This window comes from Callospermophilus lateralis, chromosome 1 (genome assembly GCF_048772815.1).
Source record: "Callospermophilus lateralis isolate mCalLat2 chromosome 1, mCalLat2.hap1, whole genome shotgun sequence".
Taxonomy (NCBI): Eukaryota; Metazoa; Chordata; class Mammalia; order Rodentia; family Sciuridae; genus Callospermophilus; species Callospermophilus lateralis.
The window spans coordinates 66,322,241-66,329,693 of record NC_135305.1 but is presented as its reverse complement, the minus strand read 5'-3'; the positions used below and the strand labels follow the sequence as shown (position 1 = coordinate 66,329,693).

The 7,453-nt window shown below is 33.5% G+C and overlaps 1 pseudogene; it reads right to left on the bottom strand.

Annotated features, from left to right (window-relative positions):
- Positions 1 to 6,057: 6,057 nt before the first annotated feature.
- LOC143404438 (U1 small nuclear ribonucleoprotein C pseudogene) lies at positions 6,058 to 6,402 on the bottom strand (annotated as a pseudogene).
- Positions 6,403 to 7,453: the final 1,051 nt, after the last annotated feature.

Below are 7,453 nucleotides of genomic sequence, written 5' to 3'. Positions count from 1 at the left end.
CAAATATAAACAATTAATGCAAAAACTTTGGGTGTGCTGGAGCACCTCAACTAGCACTCAATGAACACTAATTAAACACTAAAAGCAAATCACAAAATCCTAGGACAACCCTGAGCCTTAAAATACTTCCAATGCTGTATGACTTCTCTTACCCAACGAGCAGACCTTGTCATGTCTGGTGGTTCTCTCCTTGTCTGATGTTCATCGGCTGGGCATCAGAGAATGGTGGAGTCAGTCCAGGATGGACAGGAAGGTGGCCAGTCTCACCAATGTCCTTGGAGCAATGTGGCAGGATCAGCAATTTAACAGTTCAAGTTGGTTGTGTGTGTTGGAGATTGGTTACACCCAGTGAAAATTGATGTTCACTGGTTATGTCCAGTGAGGTGCTGTAATTGCAGCTGGGCATGATCTTTGCACATGTCCATGGAGCTGTGCTCCCTATCATTTGTAACCAGTCATTGCTAAGCATGCCTGTGTCTAGTGTCCCTTATACCTCCTTATCAATTGCAAGCAGACATGAGTAAGCAGTTCAGTGGCTGCTGTTCCTTACGGCCAGCAACTTGGTGAGTTCCATCATGTCTATGGCAGGTGCTCCTTACATAAGCCTTTATTAATACAAGGGTGGGAGTGAGAATCTGTTGGCACAGAGGAAGTAAATATTGTGATGGATTGTGTCTCAGGGCTGTTAATAACTGTCCTTGGGGCTAGGACCAACTGGGGTCAGAAGTTTGATTTCCCAATCCTGTCTTCCTCCTTGTCTTCTGAGACCCCTTTTCCTGGCTACATATGGGTGATCTTTCTTTCTCATAATGTTGGATCTGGAAATGAGTTCATAGGAAAACTTAAATATGAGTGTGTGTGCATATGTGTATATATATTCTTAGCATTATACTGTGGCTATTATCTTTGGAAATTTTTACCTAATAGATTTTTTTTTCAAAAATTTCATTTTTAATGGATATATAACATTCTCCTAGAGGATAAGCCTTTCTTTTCTCCATCAATCAATGAACTGCTGTTGAACTATCCAATCTTTGTCCCAGGATGACAAAAAAGCTGCATAGTTTTAAGAAATGGCTTTATGAAACCCCAAGTATCAGTGATTGTACCATGAGATTACAAAAAGTTATTCCTAAACAACTTATTTTTAACTGTGGATATTCATATGTCATATAAATGAGAATAGTTTAATCTTTGCATTCTAGCAGATTTAAATGAAGTTAGATAGGTTTCCTAAAGATATATTACATCTATGACTGCATTTAGTTTTGCTATACTTCAACCTCATTTTATATTTAATTTAGTTCATGATATTTATGTATCTCTTGAGATATTTTTTATGGATAAATTAGTTACATTAGTATATAAATAAGAAACCAAGAATAACAACAAAAAATACCAAAAGGAAATTACCTGGCCTCTCTGAACATCCTGTTGTTCAAACTGTGGATAATTATTCCAGTGTTTTGGGGTAGTGCCATCATGAGGTTAAAATTGGATAACTTTAGAGTCCATTACAGAATCGGGAAAAGGACAGAGTTGAACATGGTTTTCCTTCTCTCCTTTTATTGGAAACAAAGCTAGTACAAAGATAACATTTTCATTTAGCTAACACACACTCTGTGAAGTGGAACAATTCTAAAACCAAACTGAGTAGTGATAACCTATTCGGTGTTCCCCATATGTTGGCATTTTAAATTGAAAAAAAAAAAAAACAAAATATATATATATATATATATCATTTAAAATACTAATAATATAAACATAATATAAACATTATTTTATTTTTAAAAGATTTGTTTCGATAACATAGGGCAAAAGCTTTTGACCTTCATTTTATAAAAGTAAGGTCCAGGGGCTAAGGATATAGCTCAGCACTAGAGCACTTGCCTACCATGCACAAGGCCCTGAGTTCAATGCCTGGTGCTGCAAAAAGAAAAAAGGATAACCATTTCTTTAGTAGTATAATTTTAAAATATACTAAAACTATGACTATTTTTATGAATTTTTATATGAAAGTGTTAAGATGCTTTACATCTTAAAATATATATAAGAAAATATGTAACAGGGATGAAAGAGTCATTGCAAAGAACCATAGATACAAAACAATGTAAAATTTAAGATTGCAAATAAATCAAGAATGACTGTTTTATAGAGAAATTTGTCCCACTGTATACATTTAGGTTAATTTGCTTTTAAAGAGCAAATTTAAAAAGAAGAGATCTAGCTAATTTAAAAAGAAGAGATCTAGTTTAAAAATTAATAGAAATCCCTGAATATTACCCTAGTTTAATTATTGTCTTTGCTTTTGTCTTCAGCAAAATTCTCATTTAGCTTCTACAATGAAAATAAGAGAGATGAGAGAGAAGAGAGCTTTAAAAAATTAAGATTTTTCCATTGTTCTATAAATACATGAGACATAATAAAATTTATATTTACAGTAAGCCTGTTACCACTTAAAGCATGCATCTTTATTACGGATGCTGTATCTACACCTTCAAATAACATTTTAAGAAAGATTCCAATTTGATGAGATTTTGTAATAACTTGGCAATTATGCATGCTATACTACATTTGCCTTATTCATTTATATTGTCCTATTCAAACAAGTAACTATGATGTACAAATATATCTTGGCAATTTTTGTTTTCCTAAAGTGGTTACCTATTCATAATTATAAAAAAATGGTAAAATGAAATTTCTTTAATCAGACAAATTCTTAGATTATTAATTAGTACTTGAATAATTTGGCCACTTTTTAGACCTCTGGATATTAGTATATTGGTCACGCATAAAAATTAGTGCTGTTTTCTTTGTCAGAGTTGCCGATATTTATAAATCACTTATCAATATCTTACAAATAATTGAGCCTCTTTTAGTATTCCATTTTTATTAGACCATTTATTATTATTATTGTTTATTTTATTAAATATTATTGGGTAGAAGCTACTAAGTTTGCTTCTATCAATCAACAAATAATCAATATTTAGTACATGGCTTTCATATGCTAGGGCAATAGTAACTTATGGTTGCATATTCACAATTTTACTTTTAAGATATTCACATTAAAAGAAACAGAAATAACATATAGGAATTCATGGTGAACAATAAACACTGGTGTTATAGTTTGGATCAGGAATATTCCCCCAAAGGTCCATGGGTTAAAGACGTGGTCCCCAGTCCATAATGCTACTGGAAGGTGGTGGATCTTTGAAAAAGTGAGGATTTCTAGGAGTTCTTCAGTTATGGGAAATTCCCTAGCAAGGACTGAAAGTACCCCAGCCCCTCTCTCTTCTTCTGTTTTTGCTTCCCAGTCATGAGGAGAGTAGTTTTGTTCTGCCACATGTTCTTGTTATGAGATATCTGGGGCAACAGGCCCAAAGCAACAGGGTCAATTGATTATGGACTGAAACCTTTATAACTAGGGACTAAAGAAATCTTTTCTTTTTATAGGTTGATTGTCTTGTGATAGTAATGAAAAGCCCACACAAGTAGTTTCTGATTATATATATAATGTAGTGCCTATTGTAAGTATTGTAGTTATTTAGGCAAGAAAGATGGGTCTCTTATCTCAGACATATGGTCACCCAGGCTGAGTATACCAGAGGTGTCGTATAAAGTCACCATTATAAACAATAATAATATTTTTTGTGAAGGGTGAGAGTTTATTAAAATACAAAATAAAATTTCTCAAGTATATAACTTTTTTTTTCTTTGACTAGTTGTAAACCTGTGAAATATATTTTGGTTCTATGTAGCTGTGGATAACTCTGTCTGGGATAAGAGACCCATTTCCTTGTGCATTACATTCCTCAGGGATTCCACGCTACTAGAGATAAATACCCACATTTCACTTCTTGAATTTCTCTAAGGCTCTATGCCTAGTGAGTGGACAACTAGCAAATACCGAATACTGATATGCTTAGATCAGTTTCTTTCACATTGATCAAAAGGTATTATTTAAGAGGTTTCAATTAAATAAACTGTACCAGTGGTTCCTGTTATGAGCAGCTCACATGAGCAGGTCACCTTTGAAAAGGATTTTAAGACTCATTAAGGATTTTAACTTGGACCAGAGGAGATTTAACATATTTCAATGAGGGGGAGGCTTATTAATGACTATTTTATTTGTTATTAGGCTTTCTGGGGAGCAAGTATGGATTGAAAGTATTATTAACCAAATAATATGTGGCATGTACTGCTGAATATGATAATAAAAGTTTAAATTCCAAAGTTGATTTTAGATAATATAGCTTTTCATCTTAGGCATTTTCATCTTAAATTTTAGTCTTTTGATCATACACAAAAGATAATTCACATACTAACCAGTAGTGAGTGCAAAAACAGTGTTATATGAGAAGTATCAAACTACAGCATCATTAACATTCTTGGTGTGATTATCCTGATTGAATTTATTCTGAATGTGACAGTATGCTAAACTACTAAATGACTGGTTTTGGTTAAGGCAGTCTAAGGAAAAAAAGCAAATAAAACTTGTAATAGCCAGATGCATTACCAGGGTATATATTATGTAGCTCCTGCTGAATTACTTCTAGTTGCTTTAATTAAGTTGGTGACATGGTTGTGAACAAAGTAAAAACTTCTTACCTCACTTTTGTACCTTTTCCTGGGAGCATGTTCCAGGATGGTCAGGCATAGAATTAAGTGGGTTTTATGGATAATTTCTCAATGTACACCTCCCATAGTAAATTTCACACAGAGGCTGAGCCTGTGGAAGAGGTAGAGAAGACTAGGTTTTTCATATTATCAGTTTCTTTAATGTTGTACATATGGTCATAATCTTGACTTTATCCTATATTCATTGGTTGAGATCATCATATTACTAATAATATCTGAAAATGTAACAGAAATTTGAATATAATAGAAGATCGATGGGTAAATGTCTTTAGAACTGATATAATAAAAAGCCATTTAATGTTAGAACATTTTATAGATTTCAAAAGGTTTCCACTGCATTAACTTCTTTAAAATGTAAAATGGTCATATGAATGGGATAGACCTTGTTAATATAATATCCTTTCACAGATGAGGAAGCAAACATTTGAAGATCGACTAAAGATTGTATTTTAATTACTGTTAGAGCTAGCACTAAAATCTTCCTTTTGACTTCAATTTCAGGTCTTTCTCCCTTAACATAACATGCTATTCATAAAATATTTTTTCAGTTGACTTTGGTCAATTAAATTTCTAAAAGTTGTGTTTTAAGGCTAAATGGCAAGTAGACTAGAGTTGATCTTATTATAAATGGGTTAATTTCACTGTATGTCTTAATTATCCCAGAGTGTCCTCAAGTAGTAGGAAGTTGTTATAACAAGAGTTAGATAAAATTGAAACTGTTCCCAGTCTCACGTGACATTGTGGAAAATTTCTTAAATGACAAGTCTGAGAATTATGAAAGAATGTGAAGATAAAAAGAAACATTTAAGGGCTGGGATTGTGGTTCAGCAGTAGAGCGCTCACCTAGCATGTGCAAGGCCCTGGGTTTGATCCTCAGCACCATATAAAAATAAATAAAATAAAGGTAATGTGTCCAACTACAACTAAAAAGTAAATATTAAAAAAGGAGACGTTTTAAAAAATAATCATTAGAATACTACATCATGTATTCTTCATTGCATAGATGATCTGATCTATTTTTCAGGTGAACCATTTGAGAAAGATTGTCTATGAATTCCCAAAGGCTAAAATGTTTAAATTTGACTTACATAATGTTGTTAGTAATATCTACATATTTGTGGCTGGTTAATCTAAGGAGTAATGACCAATGACAATTTTGTTTTCCCTGTTGAAAACTGTTTCATTTCTCTCTCTCCCCCTCTTTTTTTGTTTACTTTTTCTAAAAGACCTGATGACTTTATTTTCACATTTCACAATACAAATGAAAACTGTACCTTTTGTTTCTAACTTCTCCCCACTGAAACTATTCTCTTTGATTGAAATGGGGAGCAAGTCTTTGTTGTCATACTGTCAACACATGATAGAACATGTAATATGAAACTGAAAGAAAGAGGCTCCCCTCTATCGTTATCTGTCTGGTCATGTCATTCCTGGCCCAGTGGGTACCATTATGGGATGAGCAAGAGGTCTTATCATTGGAGTCCCAGGAATCATTGGCATTTGGCCTCCTATGGGTGGCCTCATTCTGGGAGAAGATCTCACTAGCATCATCCCAGAAGGAGGAGGGCCCATCATTGGCATCATGGGAGAGCCTCCAATATGGAGTGCTGGCATCATATCAGGGCAAGCAAGACCTGGTAAGCTAGGGGGATACAGGATCATAATACCTGCTGGAGGAGGTACAGAGAATGGACTAGGAGGTATCTTTCCTTGTTGAAATATAGCCATTGGTCTGTCAATCAGTCTTCGAACCTGCTTTTCCATTCATTTCTGATATCAGTCTTTCCCATTTTTGTGTTTCCAATGAGTCTTTCTCACAGATGGAGAGTCCTGTAGTAATCACAATAAAACTTTGACATGTTGCTCTACAGGCCATTGACTACTTGGCTCTTCATTTCTCTTTATATAATTTAGATGTCTAAGTAAAAGGCCATAAAGACAAAATTCACACACCAACAACACCCACCACTACCAGAACATAATCACAAATTCTTCTGACGTTCCTACTTTCTGGACCTGAAATCTTATGAGTTAGACACTAAAAGGACATATAATTTTGAAAAGTCTTGTGAAATCAATAAATTGCCCAAAGAGGACAAGAATTTCTATTGAATCTTCATGAAATAGCTCACAATATTAAGAAAAATTAATACAAAATTAATGTTTCCTAAAAACAAAATTCTATACTTCAGGACTATTTAATCATACCTTAATTTTGGAATTTCGATAATGTTAACTAAGCTATACAATTTACTTAGCACAAGCCCATGAAGTTTGTAGGATTTTTTTTTCTGAAACACAACAGAAATGCATTCATTCTTTTTTTCTAAGTGAGAAGGTCAGCTTAGTTCTCTAGTTGATATATTCCTGAAAACCTTAAATAACCCTAGGTATAAAATGCTGAGTCCAGACCCTGGAATTCATTACTCAAGAAGACATTTACCAAAGATCTTTTGATCTAATATTCTCAGTTTCATATATTTTCAGGACAGATGAAATATCTGAAATCTGTGGAAGAAAATGCTCAAAAATACTCAGTCACCATTCATCATCCTGATGGATAATTTCATCCTCTCATTCCTCTCAGAGGTTATTTGTTTTGGATACAAGTTCTTTGCTAAAGGAATGTCTTGGTATCACTTGAGCTAGAGATACATAAGAAAAATGATAAGAGGCTTTGTAATGCCTTGGTAATATAGACGGCCTTTAAAAATTATACAAAATACATTTAATTAATTGCATGGTTTTTAATTGCTAAGAGAGTCAATGATAATGATGGTTTCTTTAAGAAATTGAAAAAGGAAACTCACTAGTG